Raw genomic sequence first — 19,397 nt, forward strand, 5'->3', positions numbered from 1 at the left:
ATCTATCTTCGAGATTTGGGGGAATTTCCTTAATGCTCTTATCCACAAATGATTATTAGAATTCTGTTTGCAAAGAAAAGTTGCTATAATACAATATTTTACAAATACCACCAGTCAGATGCACAGAAATTTGTATAGACACAACTCAGATTATTCTAAGTTTTCGGCTAAATCCGTATCTCTCCTTCGGCCTTATGTAAACTTAGCATCGCACCGAACAAAGTGAGAAATTTGATAAATTGTTTTATTTTCAAACTTCTGCATCTGTATCAGACTAAATCCACCAAAACCTGCAATGTCTGTAGGTGTAAAAATCCATGTCTATACAAAAGCGGCACTTTAAAACAGAGTAGATACAGCAATGACATTTGGAATATCTTCTTGAGACCATATCTGCATCAAATTTTAGTCATAATAAGTCAAACATAGACTCTCAGTCAAAATACACATTCAATTCTTTTTATTCTGCTGTAAAGCTAAACTCAAAGCTTGCCAAATTAAATAAATACGGTATCAATAACAAGACATTCTCGTTGGTTATTAAATATAATTTCAAAAATACAAAATCAAATAACCATTTATTCATTTCATTATTTTTTATAATAGAATACCAAAAGCATTCAGTGATTTCTAGGAGTAATATAAGGGTTTCCAAAATGGATTGTAATTATTTTAGAGGGTCGTCTTTATTAAGCCCTCACAAATTTTAGTTGCTAACCAGAAACGAGATACAGGCATGAAAGTAGACACATGTGCCACAGCATACAAAAAAAAAGCATAATGTCACAGAATAAGAACATACAACAGACAGATCAATATTCAGAGAAATTGAGAAAATAATGTCAACTATTAAAATGAACAAAAACAAATTATAGAATATAAAAATATTTCAGAGGAATAATCAAATAAGTGTGTGTGTGTATATATATATATATATATATTTAGAAAAGGGTATATAAAATAGTCACAAACCGATATTCAGAGCCCTTGAAGAACGCTAGAAACTAGTCCATGAAAAAATTTTGAAAACTGAGAAACAAAAGGAGAATTTTCAAGGGAACTTTCCAACCAATCAAAGAGATTTTCTTGCACGTTTCCATATCCCACCCAAAAATAGAAAGAGGTAGTTGCGCCGCCTGCCTCTTCTATTCAATATTCACACTTCTCTCTCTAACTGAAGAATCTCTTCTGTTACGTCTTGAGGATTCCATGTCAAATGAAAACTTGATTTATGAAAAAATTCGCCGATAACTCTCGAGATGTACTTTATAAACACAAAAATTCCCTGATAACTCTAATTTTTTACAGCTATATATTACCTAAATGGATGGTAGAACACAAATACAAAAAAAGCTCAGCAGGCACCGAATTTGTGTTTTCACGTTTACTTCTGTAAATACATGCCGATGTTTTTTCAATCCCTTGTTGGATTTGGTTCTCAATTTGGTAAGTGTCTGGACTATGGAATTTAAATCTGTGTAGCGAATTTCATCTGTCAAGCTCTCTTGGTTTTCTAGTTATCGTGTTAGCATATATTCGAACCGTCTGACCGACGTCCTCTGAATAGATTTTGCTTAAATTCTTACAGAAATCTACACATTTGGTGTAAAACCTAAATATCAAATTTCATCCATCTAGTTCAAAGCGTTTTTGAATTATCTTTATCAGAAATAAAGATAATTTTAAAAAATCCCTGAATTCGAAAACACATCTTTCGAAAATGGAAGTCTAAAACGCGAAGTTACGTCAAAATAGCGAATTTTGACGATTACAATATTTTCTCTGAATTGAGTTTATGAGAAAGTAAAAAGCCTATTATCTTAGATTGAATGCTCATCACTCAAACAGTTTCGCATTAAAGAAAACTGTCCAGCAATTCATCACATGTTATCTTGTGAGGCTGAGGATTTGAGTAAATTTGATTCGATTTGCAGAGCAGGTGGAACTCTTGTCTAATTTTTGCCAGGTACATTCTCGATATCTATAGCTCCTTTGAAGAAAAGGTTAAAAGTATGTTTTCAATCTTAACATCGATAGTTAAGACTGAAGTGTGTGGCACTTCGTTGGAAACTCTCCTTCCTTGCATCCTCTTTCATCCCAACTTCTCAAAACATTACAAAAATTACAAATGTAATTAGAGGAAGGAAAGGATTTTTTCTTTTTCTCCTATTACAATTCCGAGCATAAGAAATCTCCCTTTGCCGTCTGTCCTTTCTACAGATATATATATATATATATATAGATATAGATATAGATATAGATATATATATATATATAGATAGATAGATAGATAGTGAGAGAGAGTGAGAGAGAGATTTATTATACATTTTGCGAAATGTATCTTTAGATGTATCATAAGAATATTTGCGATAAACGAAAATAATTAATTTAGACCAGTTAAACTAATTCGTTACTTTTATAATTTTTTGTTCGGAATCGATTCAACTGAAATCGAAATGACTCTATCATAAGACAACTACGTCGGAGAGATTGCTTCCTAGCGCTTCTCAGTATCATCTCCGAGCACACATCAAAAGACAATTTATACAAGTTTTGTTGCATTCGATCGTCTGCTAATAAATAATTCATGAGTTTTGAATTCTTCTATACATTTAAGTAAAGAACAGCATCGAGAGTGTCAGCCCTTCCTAACACTCAGGTCTGTAAAACTCAGCGGGAGTTGTCTTCCCCAAACTTTCTCGCATACCAGAAAACGTACTGCACACACGAAACAGTTCACCTTTGGCGTGAATTTAGCATTTCTACTGAATGTGCCATGTCATTCCTGACGAGTTATTTGCCGAGAATGGCATGTGGTTAATAACACCCAAAAATGGAATCTGTATTTGAGATACGTATTTCGAAGCAAGAAATACAGATTTCTTGATCGAAACAAGAATCTGCTTAAATTAAAAAGCTACATTTGTAATCACAACATTCCATACCACATTTAATACATTTAACTCATTGCATTTTTAAGATATCACATTTAGGTTTCTGAAAGTATAAACGGACAGATGGTTAATCCTTCATAAGATTTAGCTCAAAGTTTGATAGGTTCTACACTATAGATGTTAAATGTGTGTGCCGTATTTAATCCGCCTAGCTCTTTTCGTTTTGTTGTTATCATGTTCATTTATATTCGAACAGCCGGACTTGGTAGAAACTACAAATTTGGTCTAAAGATTGCATGCTAAACTTCAGTCGACTAGCTCAAAGAGTTTTTGAGTTATCTTTGTCACAGTAAGACAGATGGACTTTTTCCAAAAATGTTTTATTCGAACTCAAGGAAGTCTGAAACGTAGAAAGTCGTCAAAATCTCAAGATTGATTGATTTGACAAAAACAATGCTTTCGCTATAATACGTATACGAGAGAGTAAAAAAAGGGCAAGTATGATATTCAAATAGTATATATATATATATTGCCGAAGGATCATCAAGATCATCATTTTTTTTAATCTTACCAAAAATCATAAGGAAAAATATCCAAATCATTGTTTTCTGACTTCGAAGAAACAACAAGTGACGTAATAAATTTAAAAGTTTCGTCATACGATTTATCTCTTTCCTGTTTTTCGTTAAATAATTGTTTTAAAATTTTCTTTAATGAATTGTTTTAAAATTTTTTTGAACCACCTGTTGAGTGAAAAATATTTTTAGGCTCATTGGTTAAATATACAAGTAAAAAAATACAAATTCATTTCTTATTTTGCAATGCATGCATATGCAATAATTAATAAGGCTTACTTTAATACGATGAAAAATGTATTGCATATAATGTAAAAATGAACTATTATTATTTATCTGTCATAGCCTAAGAGAACTCAGCACAATATCAAGATGCAAAATGAGTAAACTCAATTTATTTGGACTCAATGGATTTCTAACGTTTCTTGAACCTTGCGGATGTCTGTAAAAATTTTCTGTCTCGGCCTCAAGTCGCTTTCTACATCCATTTTGTTTCAAAAATACTAAAGTTGAGAAGTCACAAATAAGAAATCGAGAGTCGCATCAAGTGTCTCGGATAAAACTCAGCAATTGTTGTTGCCATACATTAAAAAGAACTGTTGATTATGCTCGGGGAAAGAATTTTACAGTCTGGTCAAGTGAAAATTCAAATAATGTCCGTTCTTTCTTTCATTTTCTTCATATTTTTTTTTAAAAATCCGTATGTATAAATTTTCGGAACACAGCACCTAAAGCTACTATAAAAGGCCATTTCGACGCCCGTCGGATAAAAGCCGCCACATAAAATAGTAAAGTCGTTTCGAGTTTAGTTGGTTTAACAGAAACTCTGTAACTCAATGACAAAGAAGAAAGTGAAGAAGTTATTCCATCAATCTTTAAAGCAGCAATGGATTCTATTGAAAATTTTCATGAAATTAATGTCAAAAAACACTTCAGAAAAACTTTTAATGAATTTAGTCTATTTATAATACTGAAATTTATATTTATAGAATAGCAAGTCGTCAAATGACGATTAACTATTCTTTTCATTGAATTCACACTAACATACATATAAATTATATGCAATAAGAATTAATAAGAAGTATAATTTTTTTCACTATTATGATGAACATTTATTTTATAATTTAATTGTTGCTTCAATACTTACTAGTAATGTACTTAAATTTCTCTTAAAACATTAAAATTATTATTGCTTTTAAATAAAATTGTATTTTTAAATGAAACCACAAAATTAGTAATAATCACAGCATTTAATTATCATTTTGGTTATGCGTATTTTTCATCTATACGTCACATTACATTAGTCCCTTGAAAGACTTGTAAGCATTACCTTGCTGTATTTACTATTTTATAAGTTTTCATGTTTTCCCGGCCCAAGGAACAAGAGAAATAAATAATTATGCATCTCTAAGCAAGAAACACTAAATGCGTCTACCAATATCTATACAGTCAATCATATCCATAGCCAAATATAAGCATTTTAATATATAAGTTTATAAATTTTTAACTTAATGAAACATTTTCATTGAATAAAAGGGAAAATAATTTTCAGTTATATTTATTAACTGGCATTTCTATTGTTAATGATTATTTAAACTGATTCACGATCATTTTAATTATTATTAATTTAAATGATTCAGCTGTAATATGATTTACAATTAGATAGGTAATAAAAATAACTTTCATTTCTATTAATTAGCCTACATTTGTAACTCCAATAATTTTTTAAATGTTTTCATATGAAATTAATCTTTAAAAAATTAATCAATTTTAACTTGCTTTTGTAGTATAAAAAATCATTTAAAATGCTTCATAATGACCTTTACAGTTAATCCCATATTTATTATGAGGTTCGACAAACACATGACAGTTCTATTTGATGGACAATCGTTTTTAGTAATCATCAAGAGTTACCTAACGATAAACCCGCCTCTGTGTATTTCATAATTTATTGTCGCCAAAAATATATAATTCTGTAATAAATTTTTTTTTATTATCACTTAGCGTCAGTATAAAAAATAATAAAGTTAACATATGCTTTTGTTAACATATTACATATTAATAGTTAACATATTAATCGAAATCAATATTTAAGTTCCAAAAGCATTGAAATAGTGTTTAGACACAGGTGTATAATGCATTTTACATGTCAGACTTCAGGAGAAGCATTAACACATCAGAAAGAGAGCGAAAGCTCTTTTACAAATACACAGTAAATCAATTAAAATAAAGAAAATATGTAAATTTTCGAGCATTCATCGAGAAAGTTTTCTAGAAAATTCCTCTTGATCTGCAGTGTTTTCCAGATGAAAATTTCTTCATCAAAAGCGTATGTTTTCTTTCTACCAGCTGACTTCTACAATTCATATTTTGCTGGCTCTTATATTTTCCTTGACTCGCTACACTTCATGTTTCTAAAATGCAATTTCGTGATCATTTCTTATTTACTTCCTGAGATGTTAAAGTTGAGACATTTCGCACCTGCGTCCGTTCTCAGTGACATTATCATACATTAATATATCTCAAATTTAATTATAAATTTAACGACCGGTTTTATTCAGTTTTGATACTATACGATGATGTCACCTGTTAGCGAATTACGGAAGAAATTGACTTTTAAACTTCATACATTTAGAGAAATCGTTTATAAGTTAAAGAGCTAAAAATCGAATGTAATTAAAATTTTTAAAAAAATTCTGTTTTCTGTTGCTTTAATAAAAATATTTTGAAAAATCTGTAAATTAAATTGACTACGGCAAAAGTTTATTTCATTTAAATTTGCGAGTGCATATTTCACTATTCTTGAAAATATAAACACTTAGTGGAACGAATGCCTTCATCAGCCTTCTGCCTGCGCGTCTTACTCTCGAACAAGAACAAACAATGAAATGGCATGAAGAAAAAGGATTTCAATTTCAACAATAAATTCTATTATTTTAGGAAATTTTGCACATAAATAGGAATATAATACTTACAAATAACACACATTTAAAATGATATATATTTTGTAAAAAATAAACAAGCTTTAGATAGATATCAATTAACTGTAAAGTTTCTAGAACTTTTCTCTGCGGGCACTTCGATATTTTTTTTTCCGAGATTGCCCTCAAGTGAAAACGAACATTAAATCATACGAACAACGTGATGAAAAAAAAAACAGCGTGATTAAGTTGACTGCCAATTCTCCAAGCCAAATAATTCGGAAATCGAAGAAATTGTAATGCTTTATTTTTACTTCTAACCACATTCAGATGCATACAAACAAAAAATTTTGAAATAAATACATTAGATGAAATGGCAAATCTTCCGATGTAAACTTAAATTATCAAAAAACATAGTATTTAAAAAAGCAGATAATATTTTAATGGGGATAAATACCCAAATGAAATCAATGAGATTCAAAAATTTAGAAGAAAAAGATTCCTTCTCAAGTGAAGTAAAAAGAATTATCATTCCTGATCGCAACACTGTCGTTTTTGAAAATTGGAAGTATATATTTTGAACCCCTCAATGTCCAAAGAAGAACTACTTCCACGAAACCACGTTGGTTGACTGTCATAAAAGAAATGTTGATGTCTACAAAGCTCTTAATATTCAGAATTCTTTGATATAAGAACTATAAACTCGAAGTGTGTCTCAAATTTTATATCAAAAGTGATTTAAATAAGAGAAAAATTTATTTAAATCAATTAAAGCATTAAAGTGTATAGATATGAGAATAAATTTGTGTAACAGATTTGGATTTTAAAGAACCCATTTCAGTATGATATTTTGTAGAATAAAAATTGTCTCTGTTATTTGTAATTCAAACTAACAAAGTGCTTTTACTAATGTAATAGTTATACTCTGTGCAAAATTTCCAACTTACAAGTGGCCGACTGTGAAATGGAATAAACTGAATTGCTTAAGAATTTCTGCAATCTGGTTAGAAATACCAATATATTTTGATTTGTCTTAATTTATACAACTTTATACACGAAAGTCCCTTTAACTCATAATTATTTTCTCGGAATTATAATTCTTATAATTTATTAGACATATTCTTAGATAAATATTAAAGAAAAGGATGTTTTATAAACGAAATCTGCTAAATAATTGTTTTTTCAGGTTCACTGCACAGTGCTACATCTACAGGAGAGCTGGAAAGAAACGGAAACGAGATTTTAATTCTTAGATTTTTATCTTGAATTTTCTACATTTGAAAGATGCATTGCCTCGAATTCATAGAATGAACATTTTTGTTTATAGAAGAAGATATTGAGATAGCCCTTTTTTCCATTGTAGTGATAACTTTAAAATTGTAATGAGTGAATACTGAGATTTGATTTATCAGAAGGGCACAGAGTTAGTTCTATTTGCCATATTTTTAAAAATATTGTTTATATTATATAAATTTATGTTCTTTATGATATTTTTCATTAATGTATATATATAAATTAATTTCTTAATATTTTAATGTATGTATATACATAATAAATTAAGAATGTATATTTTATAAATTAACTTCAAAACAAAAGAAAAGATGTTAGTTTCTCACCGAAAAAAATGTGATTAAAATTTGTCATACTATGTAAAATAATTGAAATTTACAATAGCATATATATTTACCATAATTTATTTATATTATGGTTCTAATTCATATATTCCTCAAAGGATTCTTCTAAAGATAATGTAAGAACCTGAAAATTCTTTAAAAATGTTGTTATTTACTAGAAGATATAGAGTTTGGTTAAATCATTTAGACTTTTATATGCACATTTTTTAGACGAAGAATGTACTTCTTATAAAGAGGCGATTTTTAAATTTCATTACTTATTTTATATTTAATGCTGCCATGCTTATTTAACTCATCCGTCTTACAATAATTTCTCGTTTTTTATCCCCTTACAATATTAGCCCCCTCTAAATTTTTAATTAAACTGTTTTTAATATGTTATTGAATTACATTTTGAATTTTACTAATATGTCTAGGAATTAGTTTATAACAATTAAAAGAATTTAAGCAAAGAAAGAATTTATTTTTTTATTAAGTTTGGACTTAGTAGTTATATTCAATATCATTTGTCATATACAAATTTTTTTAAGATTTCAAAATTTGTTTTTTCAATGTTTTGTAAATTAATATATTTCTTCAATAAAATCATGTGATAAAATTTTATTTAATTTAACATCTTTCTTCAAAACCACATAAAGATGTTCAATTTGTTGTTAAGTTTGAAAAATACAAAATAAATTCACTTTCAAATGATTTTACTCTTTAGAATTTGCATATTTTAAATCAGTTTTCATTTATTATTTTGAATGAAAGTGAATGTAAGTTTAGGAAAATCAATTATTTCTAAAATTTCAAAAATATTAAAAATGCTGATAAATATTAATTTAATTAATCAAAATTCATATTTGTTGGAATTAAAAAATTATATGATCTGAAAAAAAAAATATTTTTGAAAAAAAGATTGAATGCAATCTAATAATTTAAAAAAATCTACTTAATATTTCCGAAAAGATACATTTGATTTATTTTCAACTTTATTTACAATGCTTGCAAGCGAATGATTTTTTATGCTTTAAAGAATGTTCCAAATTTACATTTTACTTCTGTTTAAAAAAATGTCAATTTAAGGAAAAAAAATTATTTCTGATTTGTTTGTTTGAAGCTATAATATTAATAATGAATCAAGGGGAATTAATTATCCTTGCATATAAAATAAACAGTAATAAAATACATCGGGATCATACAGTACTTGAACATGGCATGAGCAGTCAACGGACTTCGCAAAGAATTATTAATGTTACTGTAAATAAAAGAATCCTAATTTAAAATAATCAGGCACTTCTGGAATAATCAGCATATTTTTAATTATTAAATAACGTTTGACCACTTTGTCGTTCAGATAATTTGATATATAATAACATTTGCTAAACCTTTATTATGGTGTTTGTTATGCCAAAAGTACTCCAGACTTTTTTCTCACAAAAACTGAAGCATGAAAAAGGAAGGATATACTTTAGATTTTGGGTTATTTAGTTTAATAATTATTTTTTATTAATAAAATATATAAAATGCTTTGTAATGATGCTGAGTAAATAAGCAAATATTGAATTGAAATCAGCATTTAAAATCTCATTGCAAATTTTCTGGAAAAAGAGAAGATATTATCACAAATGACAAATGTTATATTATAAATGTAAATGATAAGCTACAAAAAAAAAACTCGCTTTCGCCAGACAGAAGCGAATTAAAAATTCCCACGACATTCTGCATTCACACCCACGAATTTTACCGGTGCACAGAAAACATTTCTATTTCTAGGTCATCTTCTGTCTGATATGATAAGCCATTCTTTTTCTGTGGATCATTAAGAAATTTTGTGAAAACGTTGCTTCATGTGGCCATTTTTTTACCTTTTTTGATAAAAAGAGAAAAAAATGCCGAAATGTTAGATCTCGAGATTTTGATGAATCACTTTGTTTTAGAGGTCCCTTCATCCGAAAAATCTAATTTTCCAAATGTTATGTTTTGTTTCAATATGATAACTGGTAAAGATGTGTTGAACTAGATGGATGGAACTTAGAAGATTACATTAAATGTGTAGATTTCTATCATAGTTTTAGACAAAAAAAAGTGCAGCTATAAAACATCTGTCTGTCCATGTGCATGTAAACGATATAGCAAAAAAGTAAAGAAATATTCGATTTAATAGATAGTTTTTCATTGCAATTGTAGATGCGAAGCAAACTTTGAACCTTGTCAACACTTGTCATTTGGTCACGATATGTTAACAGAATAACTAAATAAAAGAAGAAAGTTGAAGGGAGTCTACTCACATTGGCTCAAATATTTCCAATCTGTCGTGTATAGCACCTAAAAAAAAAACAAGCAGTTTCAAAATAATGTTACTTTTTAACAACGAAACCAAAATAAAAACCAAAAATGAATTGTTATTTTTTTTAACAGGCTGGCCATCTTGAAATTTTGTCGGATGCAAAGTATTACAGTTCTGAAACTATTGTGCAATAAGACCATAATAAAGAGCAAAATTTCTGCATAACTTTCTTTATGCTTTTTTTTTCAAATGTGTCTTCTGTTTTCTTATTGAAAACAACTAGAAACGATATTTTTTGTGTTAATTAATATTTAAAAAATGAAGCTAGCCAAAAGAATTATTTTAAAAGATATACATCTAATAATGATTTTAAAATTGTTGCAACAGTACTTGTCGCTCATTGCATACTTTCTTTACTGATTCATATTTTTCGTTCTCTTTCTATATCTTTTTTATGAATTGTACTTCTTAATAAAGATTCTGATAAAAATTGACTTCTCACTTAAAAATTTCCGTTACAGAGCTTTATTCATCGTAAGAAATATAAAGCTGAACTGAATTTTTTAAAAATAAATTCTCGCTCCAAGTAAGAAGAGGAATTTGTAAATCAGAAGTAAAAACTAATAGTGTCAATTTTTCCGTATGAGACTTCCTGTGTTGTGAAATGCAATAAAATCAATGAAGCAGTTTCTTTTCCTTTATTTATATAATTTCGTACTTGTGTTTTACATATATTTTTTGTATAATTATTTATATATAAGCGTATATGTCATTTTTAATGCGAAAATGTTCATCCGAACTAGGTGATGATCGGAAAGTATGGGCATCTTATATTTGTGTTCTTCGCAAGTAAATAATAGCTAATGAATTCTTAAAGCAGAACTCTAGCACCAATGTGCAGATAATTGAATGACGCAGCAGCCTGGTGCTGTTGTTTTTCAGTTTATGGTTATTTCGTATACCTTTTGACGGCTTCCTGTACTCCTACTGGTAATGGAAATAAATACAGAAATTCGCGTCCTTATTCGCATACTTTATCTAAATTAAGGGTAAAAGTTTCATCTCCTTTTTCTTAATCGACTTCTGTGCCAATACGGTTTTTTTTTTTTTTTTTTTTTGTATTTATCACGTAGTCAAAATCTTTTAAATTAATCTTTTTTTTTTTTTTGAAATCATGTTAAATTTTAAGAAGAAACCATGAAGTTTGTTGTTGCCAATAGTTCGGAAACAAAGCACCCAGAGTATTGTTTTTGGCTAACGACGTTTTCTGGAAGTCAGTGTCGTCTGATTGGGCATTGCAAAAAAACAAAACAATTTTCAAGAATCATCAGAGTATATAAAGCTTTAAATGGGAAATTTTAAGATAAATTTTGAAAATATTTACAAAATACAGTTTTCAAAATATTTGACAAATTTGAATTCAAAATTAATAACCGTTTGCCTGAAAACAAAAACTACCTCAGCTTACATAATTTAAATTAAAATGCATTTTTAATAATAAAGAAGTATAAGTGGTTTGTGAAGTCTTTTATGCAGAACTTTTATTTAAAAAAATATTCCAGAACTAGTATATTGGGTATATAACAATTACAATCATACGTTTATCGCCCTCTCTGTAGTTTAATATGACACAAAATTCAAACTATATAAACCAGTGATACCACATTTTATAGTGATAATTGTATTTTAATTAAGATAAAAAAAACCTAGAAAAGTGATGAAATGGAAGAAAATTCTTTTCCTGTTGTATTTTAAATAATAAGTAGGAAAAAAATTACTAGAAAAAATGATGCAATGGAAGTAAATTCTGTTTCTAACATTTTAACTTAAATATAGAATTCAAATATTTTCATTTCAAACAAAAAAATTATGTCTTTATTTTACGCTTGTATATTTTTAATGTGGCTCATACAGGACGAGCCACTTAGCTTTATTTAATTTTGAAAATTATATAATATCAGTGCATTTTAAATTTTGTAAAGCATAAATTTAAATTTTTAATGGTAATTTTATTTTAAATAATAATTTTTCGTTTAATCTATACATAGAAGAATATTCACAAAAAAATTTTGTTCTTTTACTGCTTGTTATAACTAACAATGTAAATTTTAAATAAAATTTCCTTTAACAATCTATCTGCTGCATCTTTATAGAAATTTTATTTTACAAACAAAAACTGCTTTTTTTTTTTTTTTTTTTTTTTTTTTTGAAAAATCAAAAAATTCTGGTAAATGGTCATTTAACTATATATAAGTGTTTGAAGTACTGCATTGTTTTTAAAAAAGAAATCAACTCACAGGTGGTCAAGAAGGAATGACAGCAGAAATATTATTTTGTACAGCATATATTTGATATTTAATGTATGCAAGTATATGTGTTTTAAACAGTCATGGGAAATGACAAAATTTTATTATGTGCATATTTACTATATAATACAAACTCATTAAAAAAATTCTCAAGTACAAATTCGATTTTAAAATACCCGATTTAATGAAAAAATTTACAAAAAAATATTCCATTCTCACTTATTTAAATTAATTAGATTTTGAAATTGGAACTAAAACAATTCCTAACTTTTAGATTCTTTAAAATTTTTGTTCTCCCAATTAATTATTCATTCTCGGTAAACAGTAAGAAATTTCTGCCATAAGAACCTTATAAAGAAACACAGTTGGTTGAAATTAACTACTTCAAAATGGGCCATTTAGTGATTAACCTAAAATATTTCTTTGGAATAACTCGAGAAAAAAATTACTGTTTCATTTCATAATTTAAATTGCATTGTTTATTATTGGCTATAAATAAATTTAGACTGCTGAGATGAATCATTCATTTTAAGCAATCCACCGTGATGTTATTAGCAACTTGTAGATTATGTTTGTTTGTTTTTTATTCTACGTTTATATTAAAACCTGGAAATGAAGTTAAATTCCATCTTGGAATCGGATATATTCTAATATTCTTTAAATAAAAATTCTCAATTAAAAATGTAAGATCTACTTAGAGGTTATAGTATGTATTAAATCGACCCATCCAGGGATCAATGTTGCATTTAACTAAATTATTTTTTAAGCGAGAAAATAAAAATTAATGACTTAAATTAATTCTTGTATTTATTAACGTTTTGAACTCAAAAAGAATTAAACGTTCACGTATTTATGAAATAGTTCTTCATAATTATTAGTTCCAATATAAGTGTAAAATTAAAAATAAACAGAAGAAATCGATAAAATTTAAATTTATGATTAAACCTTTCATTCTATATAGATATAAACACTAATTTTAGTGCATTTCCAAAACATTTTGCTGTCTGCAGAAACGTTCTGTTTACTTAAACTTATTTAATTTGTATATAGATGGCAGCATGATACAAAAATATAAAAGTTTTACTTTAAATTCGCAAAATTCCTAGATAGTAGTAGGACAGAAATATATATATTTCTTTGGAATTGAACCATGGTATTAGTAAAGAAACTAAACAATGTTTTCTTTCATAGAGCTATATCTATAAGGATTAAAAAGTAACCATGTATGGTTAAAATTTTAAAATGTTAATATCCATTTATGAATTTTAAAAAATACTCAAAAATGAAAAATGGCAATCTCAGTACAAAGTTTGAGTAGTTTTCTGTTTTAGACGAACGACTCCTTCGTTTGTGAAATTGAAACAAATAACAGGATTCTATATGAATCATTTACTAAGTGATTATATTTTTGAGTATTAAAAAAGTATATAAATTCATTTTCTTATTTACCATAAAGAATTTTTAAAAAAGATGCATTTTAAAATGACAATAGAAAACATTCTCATAATAGAAGTATGTGGAAAATAGAAATATGGTATTTTGAACTATGTGGAAATGGGGGCGCGCAAGCTATTGGATCGTGCTCTGATAGTTCACTTTAAAGCGATTAAAGAGAAGCATTCATTTCCAACTATTTAATTTGCCTAAAGAATCTTATTTAACATTGTTGAAAAAACTTACGAAATCAGAAATTCTATACAAATCTGCCTTATAGATCCTATATTATTCATTTTTATATTAAACGAACTCTTTTGTTCACTGTGTTTTCGATTCATCTATGACTAACACTGATAAAATAGGAAGCTTTGACCATGTTCATAAACATTTCAACTAACATTAGTGATACCTTGTCCACAAAAGTAGCAACATACCTTCATTCATTATTCACTTCTGCCTTCATCAGGAATTATTTTTTAAACTTTTATTTTTGTTTTTATCTGTGTTATCTGTTTACTTTTCCTCTCTGAAAGTTCGACAACTAAAACTAATAAACACTAGAGAAGGCGACAAAAATGATTTCACAAATAGACAGAGAATGGGACTATAATGCCAGAAACCAAATGAAAGCCTCACAGGTTGAGCACAGAGGACGAAAAGCAATCCTTTCTTTTCTTTTTGAACTTACAAATAGTCGAGCTGCATTTCCTTGAAACAGGCGTGAAAAACGGATGCTTTTTTACTTTCTCGCATATAAAGTACAGATAAAGCGTAGAAATCGGCACAAAATTCGAATTCGAGATTTTGTCAAAACTTCTCGCTTTAGATCTCTTTGAGTTCGAAAAACATGTTTTTGGCATGTCTGTCCGGATGTGACAAGGATAACTCAAAAACTGTTTAAGCTCGGTCAATGAAATTTAGCATAGGGTCTTTAGATCAAATGTATAGATTTTTTTCAAATTTTGAGCAAAATCTATTCCTCTGAATAGATTTTGCCTCTCCGGCTTTTCAGATAACAGTGAATGAGATGACTTCAAAACGAAGAGAGTGAGATGGATAAAATTAAAAACGCAAATTTTCTTTTATTAGAGAGCATGCCAGAAAGTTTTGTGCAGAGCACTCCTGCTGGTTAAACTTACAGAGAGCACAGCTGCATTGATTTGTTAGGTGAATGGCTGACAGACGCTTTTTTTTCGTTCTCGTCCGGAGTCTATGCGCACGTCCTCAATATGCTTTTCTTCATTCTCTTTCATTCGTTATTTCTGCACTTCCCCTCCGCTTTGCATAGAGCCCGACTGCGTTGCAATCGATAATGCAATTGCAAAGAACGTAAAGATTTAAATGAATGAAATTCGGCATATGATCATGCTACTACAACTACAATCCTGTGCCAAATTTTGTTTTCAATCGTACGAGGTCTGCTACGTTTATAAGCCAATAAAAAATTAAGCACTCTTGGAATTCACGGTCTTGCTCTAAGTCTACAGTTTTATAGAGGTAAGAGGGATAGTGACTTAATGAGGGAATATGCCAGAAAATTTTAGTGAATTGGTTCATTGAGAAGATTTTTATAAGAAGGTATCAGTCACAGTGACAGATTTCCAAGTGAACTGCTTGGAGGAAGCCAAAAGCACATCGCATTTAAAACTTTATTTTATTAGTTCCTATATAAAAAAAAGCTTGTAAAAACTACAGATTCTATAAATTATAAAATATGAAGATAATAATAAGTCTTCATTAAGTGTAATTGGTAAAATGAATATATGTTTCATTATCCTCACTTAGTTATTAGAATGCTTATTAGCATGGAGTGTCTTTTTCTGTAACATTCTGAATAAATGGGAATGTTGTGCGGTCTGAAGTCATAAATAGATAATAAAAATGCATTTCCAAAAAGTTAATAAATTTAAAGAACTCACCTAAAATGAATCGTTAACGTGTTAAAAAGGCAAGGAAATCTGAAACTTAATTGACAATTCTATTAAAAGTGGAGCCTCATAGTGTGCTCTACTCAGTACCAATCCTTCACTTCATCCTAATACCTTCATTTTTATTAGAGGTACTTTATACTTTTACAGCTTTAAATGATTTAATATGAAAAAGTAGCCAACGTGTTCAAGCAGAAAAACTCAATGAAAGTAGAAATCTTTTTGCAACACAACTCGTATTTGTGCTAAATAGATGTCATTTACTGCAAGATGTCGATTTAATTGCCCGTCCTACATTTTCCTCTGATATGCTCATAAAAAACAGTTTTTGTGAATAATTATCGAATATAAAAATTCCATTAGAATTTAAAAATGGAATAAATTTCCATCACTCTATGTTGATAGAACACAGCTTCTATATCATGTTCATGATATATTTGCTCTTAGAGATTAAAAAAAATGATCATTTGACCTGTCGGTATGAAAAAGTGTACTTATTCGAAATCTTGAATGTCAGATTTGTTACTTCCTGGCAAACACAATCCCATGGAAGTGCCCATACGAACTTGTTTTGACACACAAACTTTTTGAGAGTGGACTGGAAAATTTAGAAACATATCTTCTGTTAATTACCCTACAATCTCTTGTCCATTCATTTTGTTAAAAGTAAAGCATAAATGCACTTATTTTCCAAGTATATATATTTGCTCTTTTTCTCCAAATCGCATGTGTGACTAATAAAGCATTTATAGTCACACAATTATGAAATGTAATTAAACAACTTTCAGTAAAATGATAGTAACTGAGAGTAATGTCTCATAATCAAGAATTAAACAATGAATATCTTGGCACTTTTTAATTAATTTATAAAATATATTACATAAGATATTGCTTTGAATATTTACATTACTTTTATGATAGAGTTCTCTACAAGGTCATTATCTACCGTTCTACTGTTCGATCACACAATCGAATCCATTAAACTTTTATCTCCGACATTCGTTTGTTTTTTCCTGTTACAATACGCCTCATTTGTTTCTGGCCGTCCTTTCATATCACCTCCAAGGTTCTTCGCATATTTCAAGGTTACTTTTTAGGCATTCGAATTTAATATTTGTTTGATAATGAGACGTCGAATGAATGAATATGCGGAAAATGAGAAATTGATTACATAGAGAGTGCATATATATATATATATATATATATATATATATATATATATATATATTCTTTAAAGCTGAAATTCGTGATGAAATCACTACACACAAATGTAAATGATGGCACTTCCAAATCTATATTAACACGATATTTGAACACTCTCAGAATGCATGGGCAGGGGTACGATTTGGGTGTACAGGGGAGAACATTTGCTGTACTCTATTAAGGCATTCACTGTGGAAATCGGATTGAACTTTTGTGTAGCCTAAATATATGGGCCAAATATACAGCTTTGTGTGAGCTAATCATGAATGGATGGCTTTAAGCTAACTGACGTTGAATTACAAATCAGATGCATCTCGAAAACGTAACTTCTAAATATAATTTCGTTAAATCTAAATTTAAATTTAATTGTTTAACAACTGAATCTGATACAACAATATTCGCAAAAGCAGTTGTTATCAAATGGAAACAATTGATTTTTGTTGTTTCGTTTCAAGGTTATAAAGGAGTTTTACTGAAAACGATACCATTAACTACCCTCTAAATCCTCAAAACAAATACGCAGGTATCGTTACAGGTGACTAAGATTTCATACACTTGGAAGTTTGAAAAACCTAGATTCCTGATACAACGAAGAGTAATGCTTTTAATTTATCCCGAAGAAATGCAGGCAAATAAGCTTTTTGAAAACATGAATGGGTGCCTGATCATGTTTTCAAAATCATCCGGGCTCTTTTTTTAATACAACTAGATGGTATTATGCAATATTTTATACCATGCCTAGAAATAGACAAGTATCCAAACGAATCAAAATCCCAACTAGGTTAACGTCAATTCCTTAATGCCCGATTTTAGGATAAGTAAGGCATTAAGGGAAGACTTTTCGTCTTGATACTTGGTCAGAAACCAGAAACGTACCTTAGTCGGGAGCTGTCTTACCACCCTTCCTAACCACATCAGCAGAAAGATGACGAATTCCAACTGAGTCAATGTGCACCAGAACTATTTATACGGCGGATATTGGTGCTTACCGAAAACGCACATTTTTAAGATCTGAAGCAGAGATTATGCCTCCAGTGCGTCAATGCTGGTTAGAAATTCATTCTGCTTATTCTTGTCTTATTTAATTCTTTTCAGCACTCTGTGTGAGATACATTCCATTTTCACTGTTTCTTTTAAGGTGGAAAAGTACTTAGAAATAATTTATATTGTTATTGAATGAGATCTAAATAATCAACTTTATTCAAAATGGTGGCATTCCCCATCGTATTTAACATTAGTTTTTGTTCGAAAATTTAAAATAATAAAGGTAAATTATCTTCAAGTCTGACGCAATTCAAACTTGAAATGTCTAAACTTCTGTATTAAATATTTAATGTATTGACGAATCATTGTTGATAATGATTTTTACTTGACAAAACTCGTCTTTATCCCATTACAATTATTTAATTCTTATTTAGTATTTTTTCTTAGATTCGCATTACGATTCAATTTTTTGTATTCGAAACTTCCTTTTTAAACCTTGTTTATGATTATCGGAACATTTTAAAAGAGAAAAAGTTAATACTACTAGATTGAGTTGCAAATAAGATGTCCATTTTGAAGATGCAATTCCAGACAAAAATGTGTTCCCTTTTGACATTTCACCCACTGGAGTCTGAATGGATTAATTTTTTAATGAATATATTAATTTCTTTCTAAATGGATTACTTCTGAATAATAATTTCTTTCTAAATGGATTATTACTGAATGGATTAATTTCTTTTCTAAACTTCCTTCGGACACATACAGTGGCTCAAATAATTGAGAGTACACCTTAGTTTTATTTGATAAATCCGACTTTCAATATAAATAACACATTACCGAGAAGAGCAAATGTGTTTTTATTTTTATCCATAACAAATGGTTTAATTTAGAGTAAAAATGAAGAAAAATCAACGTAAAACTCCTAATTGAAAATTTTTAGAAGCATTTTAAATAAACATACTCAGATTTTTGCCTCAAAAAATTGAGAATACACCAATGAAATTTTTGCAATATCTCGCATAGAAACAAAGTGTCACTATTAAGTTGCATGTCTTTTGGCTCCTATGATGGCCTCTGAACGTCATGGTACCGATTCGATCAATTTTTGGCGGTATCTGAAGATATTTTATCCCATTCTTCTTGCAACACTTGTTTTAAATGGGTTTTGTTTTTTCGAACCACTTTTCCGAGTATGGCCCACGAATATTTTATGGCATTGATGTCAGGGTACTGTGGTAATGTG

This window comes from Argiope bruennichi, chromosome 11 (genome assembly GCF_947563725.1).
Source record: "Argiope bruennichi chromosome 11, qqArgBrue1.1, whole genome shotgun sequence".
Lineage (NCBI taxonomy): Eukaryota > Metazoa > Arthropoda > Arachnida > Araneae > Araneidae > Argiope > Argiope bruennichi.